This window comes from Anopheles arabiensis, chromosome 2 (assembly GCF_016920715.1).
Source record: "Anopheles arabiensis isolate DONGOLA chromosome 2, AaraD3, whole genome shotgun sequence".
NCBI classification, from domain to species: domain Eukaryota; kingdom Metazoa; phylum Arthropoda; class Insecta; order Diptera; family Culicidae; genus Anopheles; species Anopheles arabiensis.
The window spans coordinates 23,723,519-23,733,334 of NC_053517.1; positions in this window are offsets into that span (position 1 = coordinate 23,723,519).

The following is a 9,816-nucleotide window of genomic DNA, read 5'->3' on the forward strand; positions in this document are numbered from 1 at the left end:
ATGTTTAGCGCACCTGAAACTGGGGCACCTTTTGGAGGCAGAGACGGACGGACGGTGTTTTTGTGTGCCTGCGCTGGTACTGGTAAACGAGAGCACGGTGGAGAACGTACCGCCCTCGGCCACGACGGCTCGGGACAATCGAAGTAGCCTGATCAAGCGAGTTGAGCGAAAAGTGCTGAAAAGATGAATTGACTGACTGCAGCTCAAAGGGGAGGGGGGGGCTATGCGGAAGGGCCCAGGACCCTCAGCCCCGGTACAGCAGAAAGCTGCCAAAAAGTGAGTTTGCAACACGCCGCCCTGAAATCCCGAAATCGTGCAACCTGAAGCCCATTTTCTTGGCAAGGTGGCATGGTTTGGTTTGTTTTTTTAGTTTTTCTGTTTTTCTTTTGGGTAACAATTTTTCACGACAACCCCTGAAAGAAAACTGTGCGCAAGAGGAGGGTGTGAGTTATTTAGCCAAATAAATTTCATACATTGTATGTGTTTTCGGGGGGCGCTGGAAACCCTCCTCGGCACCCCTTATTATTGCGGGAAATAAAAATATAAAATTCATTCCTACACTGGCGGCGGCGGCGGCACCACATACACACAATGGCCAATCAATCTATGCGAAGTGCGTAATGCATGCAGGATGGGTTGGGGTTGCAAGCCAAGGGCGCGTAAGCACGATGTGCAGCACCACGTGTCCCAACGTGCCGACGGGAGAGGAAAATCAAATAAATTTTCTCTTAAAACAGCACATTGCACAGTTTTATTGAGCGAAACCAAAAGAAGGCAATAAATCGCCCAGGGAAGCACCGGGCACTCAGCTCATTTCTTGTGGTGGTTTTTATTTTGCGAGGCAGCACATACACACATGTTGTAGGGAGGGAGGGAAAGATGCGAAACTGCAAATCGTCGCCATGGTTTAAAATGAAGCATCATATGATATTTCTGATTTTTCTTTTTTAGAATTTTAAAACATGTAATAACTGCAATTTGTTGTTATTGTACGTGTTTTGTTACAATGTTTATTATTTTTCTGTAAATGTCGTGTGTTCAGGATTTTTTAACTAGGTTAAACATTGTGTAAACATATAAACGTTAAGCAGCAGATCATTAAACAAAGTCCTACCAGACAAAAGAACGCAATTTAACAAAATGTTTTTGTCAACTTTGTAGGGCTAATAATGTGTTAAAATTATATGGGAAATTAAATTTGTCATTTTATTCGGTTTTTCTTTTTCATAACGAGTAATGGGTTCTTACCAGTCGTTATACGTTTCCTAACCTTCATTACACTATGCAAAGGGATATTCAGTCCTTGCTACGGACTAACATTTCGAAGAAAAAATAGTAATTCATTAGTTTAAATGAAAAACTTTAAACAAAAGTTTAAAGTAAAGTTTAAGTTGTGTGCGCCGTTTTCTGAAGCGTTTGGCAGCTGTCACTTGTTATGTTGCGCTCCGTGTTATGCTGTGTGGAGTCCTGCGGTTACGATTTTGCGATCCCAAGAGATTTACGGGGTTTTCCAAGTCACTTTCGAATGTGCATATCATTATTCACCACATCTAAGGTGGTTTTCAGCAGCTATCAAATGATGTATTTGAAATTTCAGTGTTTACCCATGATTTTTAAAACATAACAAAGAACTATCAAACTCAATCCAGCTTGAGACGTGTTGAAAATCATGATGAAATTAAAAATAATTGTGATGAAAATGAAATGTCCGATTGATGTGGATTAACATCTTGCACGCGGTGAATAACAATGTCTTCATTTGAAAGTGACTTGGAGAACCCTGTAAGAACAGACTTTTATTAATTATTATTTGGTGTAAGCAGACACTATTGTCGACTTACAAAGATCAAGCTAAATAAGTTTCTGATGTCAAAATTGAGGCAATAATTGAACAATCAATTTGATTGTACACACGCTCATGACTGATGCATCGTTGCGCCAATATGCCACACACTCCAGCTTAGTGGCACAACACATTTCAGTCAGAATGTCATTAAAAATAAACATTCATACGATCCCTTTTTTGCCAAGGATTTTCACCAGCACCTCACACAAAAACTTCCCACCATGTCCGCCCCATTCCGCAAAACCACTGCAGCGCAATGATTTAGTGCGAATAAAATAAAACCACCCCACAGCATTCATGCCCCGCGCATCGGCGTGTTTGGTAAAAGGTGGCAAATATTAGCTCATGCCCGCTGCAAACAGTCAAGTGGGCCATGGGCCACAACACAAACACGCACACACACCGCCAGCGAAATGGAAATGTAATGACCCATCACAGCCCGGCCCAAACGGCGGCCCCGGACGCAGCACACCCGGTCATCTCATCTCCACCCCGCCCGGAAGTAAGACGTTACGGAGCGGAATTAGGCACGGAGTATGATTAGGCTATAATGTCACCCACAATATAAGCTACTCCGCACCGGGTTTGGGTCGCGGGGAACGCATTTATTTCGTTCCCACACCGCACGTGCTGCACGGCACACCATCAGCTCATAAATACTGATGGTGTCGAAAGCGGGGAAAGTAAAAGCCCCTTCCCTACCCAGGGCATTAGATGCCAGGCAAGGGCAGAGCAAGTGTAAGCAACTGCCGGTAAACGAAAACACCGCATTGCGCGTCGGGGGCAATGATGATTGCGTCAATTTGTCACCGATCTTTGGATAAGTGTCCCTCCTACCTTCGGTCCGGTTTTGTTGTGCGTTACCCGAAGCGGGCGAGCGGATAGTACGAACCGAACGAACCGAACTGCACATCACACCCGGCGTGCGTGCGTTCGTGCGTATGCCAGTGGCTTTTGGTTGAAAGCGGTATTTGAAGTGCTTGTGTGTATGTGACCACGTACCATACCGCATGCCGCCCCATTATGGTTACGGATAAAGAGCCCAACAAATAGATTGCTTTTTAATTTGGTTCCAATTCCTACGCTGCGGGTCTCGCGGTGTGCTTCGTGCCCAACAACGAGCGCCATTAAATTGTGATTAAGTGATTAAAACACAATAATGCAAATATTTTCCTTTTTTTCTGCTATGCCTATTTCTGTGCGTGTGTGTGTGCAAGCAATAGCGACCTCCCACGAGGCGTAATAGAGGCGTTGGTGCCACCACAAGACCAAACAGTTCCCCCGGCCGAGCTCGGCGAACCACAACAAGCAGCTGGAACACAATCAGAGACGATCATTTCGCTACGATCTTCTTCCGTACCTGTGTTTGTTAGATGATGAGCATGATAGGTGTGTGTAGCTTCGCAATTGAATGAAGCTTTTTTCTTCCCCGCAGCTCCCTCCCTAGTTGGACATTTTGATGCATGTCAAGCGTTTTTTTCATTAAGGGAAAAAGTACCAAACAGGGATCCGGGGAAAACGCCATGAAACGAAACGGTAATCATCTAAACGGGCGCGCAGCTTGTTTATGGCAATCATTATTATTATCAATTTGATGTTTACGCATGGAGCAGCAACAGCAGCACCAGCAGCAGCAGCATGCTCTTTGTTTACTGCGCACCACTAGAGCTGCCAGCCAGTTAGAAGAAAATGGGGAGCAAACCCATCACTTTATTGGATTGGCGGTCCGTTTTGTTCGGGGTTGTTTCCTTTTTTGTGTCGTTTTTTGTTGTTGCTTAACACGCTTTTACCCATTGCCTCATTTTAGCTTATTATTTTAGTTCGGTAAATACATTTCCAGCATACATATGGTAGCAGAACACTTATAAAAACAGATAATAAGTCTATGAGCAATTGTTTCGGCTGTTATGGTATTGAAAAACTGAGCTTATGTGAATACTGATTGATTCCTTCGTTAAGGAATAATGTAAAAGCTATATAGGGTTGGTGGAATCAATCGAATAGCCGCTATCTTGAATATTATCAGGCATTAATAGCTCTAAATACTGCTACAGCCGTGTTATTTTCGGACAATGGTAGCTTTACTGTTCAATATTTGGTTTGAAGAGATGATCGAAAAGAGATTTAAAAAAATCCGTATCTGAAGATGATATTCCTGCATAAAAATGTAACATTAGGGCTGTTTTAATCATTGCAAAGATCATTAAAGAGAAGAAAACGATCAATTCGGTTGCCGACCAACCGATGATCAATATAGCCCAATTAAATTACTGATATCGTCACTCATTTATACAAACTCAAGCATTTCAAGTTTAACAAAACGCATAGTTTGGCTACGATGCTCCTTTACCATTGTGCATAACAATCAACGAAAAATACTATGTTTTACTCGATCGTTTCGTTGAATTTCGACCACATATCACTTTGCAAGGTGTTAAGTACGTGTGCTTTAAACTGTATCGTTTGTATTGAATACTTTCACATCCACAGGCTCATGAGAACAAATCGATACGCTTTGTTAATCATATTTTTCTTCTTTCAACTCGTGTTCAGTACAGCAACTTGCACACACTGCTTACAGCCAAGTAAACCACCACAGCAGCAGGTAAAACCGACAGCAAAAAAGACATAAATCGAAAAAGGAAAAAAAAAACATTCAAAGCTGGATTATGGTTGAGTTTTTAAAAAAATCTACAATAAAGACCAATAAATTGGCAAACCACACACCTTGATTTTTAGCCCCGTTTACGACCCGTGCACATTCGCAATGTGCTTTTGTTTGCGACTCGTACTTTTTTTCACCTACCACTGTTGGCTATTTATTTGCACGCTTTTACACGGAGGGCCCCTGGAGACTTTATGGGGTTTTGTTAAGCTCCAGCGTCCAGAGCGTGCTCTGCTTCGGTGGGATGTTGTTCAGTTTTATGGTACAACTTTTCCGTACCATCATACCATCGTGGGGGTCGGAGGTGGTTAAGGCATGCCTTAGTTAACGTGCAGCAGGGAAGCCACAGGGTACGGTACACTGGATGCGGCAGAATGGATGTTGGGAGGTGTGAAAACAAAACTACAGCCCCTAACAGAAGCTCATAAAATCACACGATCATTGCTTTGCTGGCAAAGAGGTACAGAGTGTCTTGTTCGGCTCGTCGTGCCCGCAGCAACAAGATCAAGTCCGTAGTGCTTTACTTTTCCTCGCGGGCAGCCAACCAACCAACCAACCAACCAACCACCGATGGGGTCTCGATCGGCTAGCAAAGTTGTATAACAAACAGGCATCAGCTAATAAAACAAAAACTGCCCGGGCTGCGATATTGCCCCATCGCCGAACCAACGATGCCGAGCGATGGTAACAGTCACTTGGTGGTTCGATTAATGAATTGGGCACTATTACGGTTCCTTGCTTGCTTGGATGAGGTACTGGTTACGATTGTTTACACGTTGACTCATCGCATAGCCCACCCAAAGGGAGTTCAGCCAAGCCTATACACGCGAGCCACGATGGATGGCAGCGGCGAGATTGTTAATCCATCATCCGTCAAGCGTTTTACAGCTTCTGCACCGGAAGCTTTCCACTGGGGGACAGTGATCGCGGTACGCTGCGTACCGGACGAATGTACCACCGGTGGACATTGGTCGCGATTAGCTGACCTAGAAGTGTCTGTCTTAAGAAACGGTGGTGTAAAAGAAATACATTCCGTATTGCAAAGTGGTTCACTTCCTATCGGTACAATACTACACGTCGCATAATTTTCCCACCAATCCCCCGGTCACAAAACAATGGTTTGTACATACAAGAAAGATGGCAATGGAAAGCATCAGTGACCGATTAAATTTCTACAGGAAGCTCGGCATCGGCTCAAATCAGGACGCGCTAGTTGGGTTGGCAAATTAAGCGAACGATAATGTGACGAAAAGATTGCGAAAAGAATAATCAGCCAAGTGCTGCTGTGGGCTTGTCGGTACTTTCTTACCATTCACGGAGAATGCGGGGAAGATGGAGTTTCTTCGCACAATGTGAAAGATGTTAAGTGGGGTTGGTTAAAATTAATTATGAAAAATATGTGTCAATATGATGTATACCGTCAGACAACTTTGAAAAGTAAATAGATTGTATACTTTAGCATTATTCAATATTTACAAAGGGTGCATCCATAAATTACGTAACATTCAATATCAAGGAGGATCAAGAGATACGTCAAACCGATAAAGTTAACAAAGAGTAACAAAGTTAGTAAGCATTAAGCGATACATGTTATTACGTATTTTATGGATTTTTCATCTCATCACTCCACTAATGCCGCCCAATGGTCAACTGTCTCAACACAATCTTTGGCTTTATTGGTAATAAAGGTAAAATAATGTTTTGACCACAGTCCGAACCAATTCGAGCGTATAATGCAGCTGCACTTTCGCTCTGCCGGCACTGCTGTAAACTGCCCGATAAGCGACCGGAGATAGCACGGTAAATAGTGGCATAATTTGCTCGTTTGTCACATGTTGTGCGATGCACTTTACAGTGCATGTCTTCGGTTTTATCGGAAATCGTGTGACCTTCCATGTTTCCTTTCGTTCACACACACACACACACACGCAAGAAGGACCGAAAAAAGCACACTCGACAAACCCTTCAATGTACGTAAGAGATCCGCCGCCGTCGTCGTCGTCGTCGGTCCGCATAGTTTTGCCGGCGGCCTAAATTAAATTATTATATTTAAATGCGTTTATAAATAAATTTTACACTTCAACTCGTTCATTCGTCGCGGTCAGCGTGCACTCGGAAGTATGTGTAAAAAGTGAAATAAATATTTATCGGCCTCGCTGTACCTCTCTCGCCCGCTTTGCGAGACCATCTTTCCGCGTCATGCCTTCGTGTGTGCCGGTTGTGGTTTGCCGCTCGAGCTAGCCCCTCGCCATGTTGCCGTGTTTAATCACACCACCCGTACCCGGTGCACAGCACACCATCGCCTTAAGTAGTTGATTGCGGTGCAGCCTTTAAGCAGGGTTCGATTCCAAACACAGACATGCATCGAGTCTAACAAATGGCAGTGTAATATAACCTGTGAGGTATCGATTGCCCAAAACGAACCAAACCGCAACCAGTGGCAGTGGCAGCGGCGAAGTAAGGAGATTCCGATCCCGGTCGGTGCCGGCACACGGGCCCACAATTACTTTCGGTCAGCATAATTGGCATATTGGTACTTGCGCCGGATGCGAAGAAGCTCCCGTGTATGCCGTGCGGTGGTGACTGTTTGACAGTTGGTTTTCATATCTATACTGTTTTTTGTGCCTTTTGACTCTCTCTTTCTCTCACGCACACACACGCCATATTTCAGTGCTTTTAAATTTAACGATCTCTTTGACACCTCGAGGCTCAATTTATCTCCCGCCGCACCCGGCCAAGCTACCGCAAATTAATAACGCAAATGAGCGAGCGTATCGAGCGTTCGAGGAATATGCAACCTTCGGTGGCCATCCTCAGGGGCCGATGGCATGTCGATGTTGTGTGTATGCATGCGTCTGTTTCGAGCACCAGATTGCGTTCAGTAACGCGATCGCTGTCGGTACAGCAGATGGAGTGTGGAGGATCGGCCTGTTTTGTCCCTCTTTGATCGACCATCAAGGTGCATAATGCGAGGGCTAATGTGCGGTGTAAGCGGCTTACGACGTCAACGGTCTGTTTGTTTGCGTCCGACAGTAAATGATGTTGTCAACGAGAGTTTATTTTGCTTCCGAATGGGGAGCTTAACAGCGTTTTATTATTCGGTACTTTCGGAAGCGGTGCATCATGTTTTAAATCCCACTTTGTTTATGTGCGATTTACTTACGATGAGCCAGAAAATGCATTTGATTTAGATTTTCCTCTTCCTTTTAGAGGGACAGAGGGGATATTAAATAAAGCTTAATATAAAAAAAGAGCTTTCGCTGGCATCGCTTTGATCTGGCAATTTACAATTTGCTAATACTACCAGCACAGCACTGATTTGCTTCCAAGAATAAACGTAAGCAAAGCAAAAACCCATTAGCACCGGCTGAGGCTGCATAATTACAGACACCAAACAAAAACAAAGCCATAAACTGGGCGCACGTTTTGCATTGCTTACCTTTCTTATCAACAAACCACAAACTCATTGCTAATTCATGGAGAGCAACGTTTAGAAGGAATCGTCGGCGCCCGCGGCAGTACATAGTAGTATGTAAAGGCGAAACCTAAGCACAGCAACAAATCGAAACGCAAACACAAACGCACGAGCACGCACACACGCAACCCGCAAGCTCCACCTTCAAATCGTGTGCCGAAATCGAGTTTTCCAACTGGTTCACCCCCATTTGATAGAGGAAATGTGTGTGTGAACGAGAGAGAGAGAGAGAGCTCTAACGCGCAGAGAGTGTGTAGTAAAATCAGGTGGAGCTTAGAATACGTCCCCTTCATTTGAAAGTGTGTTAGAATGTATGTAGCATGCACGTGTGAGTGTGTGTATGTATGATCCAGGATCCGTTGCCCATACTTCTAAGCATAGCAACGGATATCCTTTTCTGCCCTCCTTTCGTGGGGAGACATTCCATTCCTTTGAAGTTGGTATGCTGCTACTATATTTACGATTTTATTTACGATTATGTGTTTCTCTGTATGAAGGCTTTTTGCCAGCGTTGGTCGGACAGCAGCAGCAGAAGCAAATACATTTATGGTAGAAATTATTTAAAAGGAAGAAAACAGAAAATAATTGACTTCTGTTTTCAGTTCAATAACCGGCCATCGGAACTGTCCGGCCGGTGTGGGCCGTTTGGATGTTGGACGGAAAATAATTGATTTAATTGATGTTTTGTTTCTGTGAGTTCTGTTTGCCGTTAGACGACAGCAAGCTTTGGCAAACATTTGGACTGAAAAGGGCAGTGCAGTACGCAATTGTTTAGCAAATATATTGTACTCTTTATTTAATGGCTTTGTGTTTGGTTATAAATGGTACAATTTAAACCGGAAATGTACACTCATTCATGTAGTATTATTATTGTTTATTAAATTCAAATACAATATTATGTCTTCTGAAAGTATAAGCGAAGCATGGGAAAAGGAACGTTTGTAAAAATGATAAAAATGTTATTTCAGATAAATATATAAATAACGCTTTAAATACTTTCAACCATTGCTATATCTTTTGATTCAATATTGTATGCAAACAGGACAATCCCTATACATATTTTTCTAGTCTTCGTGATGTATTAGAAAAGTAGCAGTAATATATAATATTAAAAGGAGCAAAACAATCTAACGAAGCATCAATAAACCTCCAGTGAATTATTTTTTAGAACTATAATTACTTAGGTTTTTCTTCCGCAATCCTGGTTTGTTATAGGTTATAGACTTTCCCTTAATTATTATCAGTACCATAGAAGGCAGTATTCAAGCAAAAGTTGTTAAGTTATCTAAAAGTTCTAACAAGTAGCCTAATAAGACTAATGGCAGCTGTTTTAACAGTACACTGTTTAGGTATAGGTATCTTCTTTGCATTGTTGGCGGTATATACATTTGTGCTCTAATATTCGCAATGAAAATGTGTCAAAATCTTTCAAAATAGTTCTAATCAATACTGAATAAGCGACAACCCTTTAATATTGATGGTAGCCTGGGCTTCTACAAAGCCAGACGGTGGGTTTGATCCATCTGGATCGTTCTCCCGAAGCAAGGACTAACTAGAACTATGAAAAAGAAGAGGAGGGACCACATCGGGTTAGTATTTTTAAAGCATTGTAAGACAATACATGTGGCCGAAATGTCAAATGTAGCACTACATTTTTTTTGGAGTTAGGCTTCACTAGTACAAGAACATACTTAATTTGGTAAATAGCACGTACAGCAATTGCAATCTCGTAAGCTTCCTATCGCTAATAAATTACAAACGACAACCTATCGCTGAAAAATAACAGGTTTAGAGCTAATACACGCCATCCTGCGAGGATTTGGGGGAATG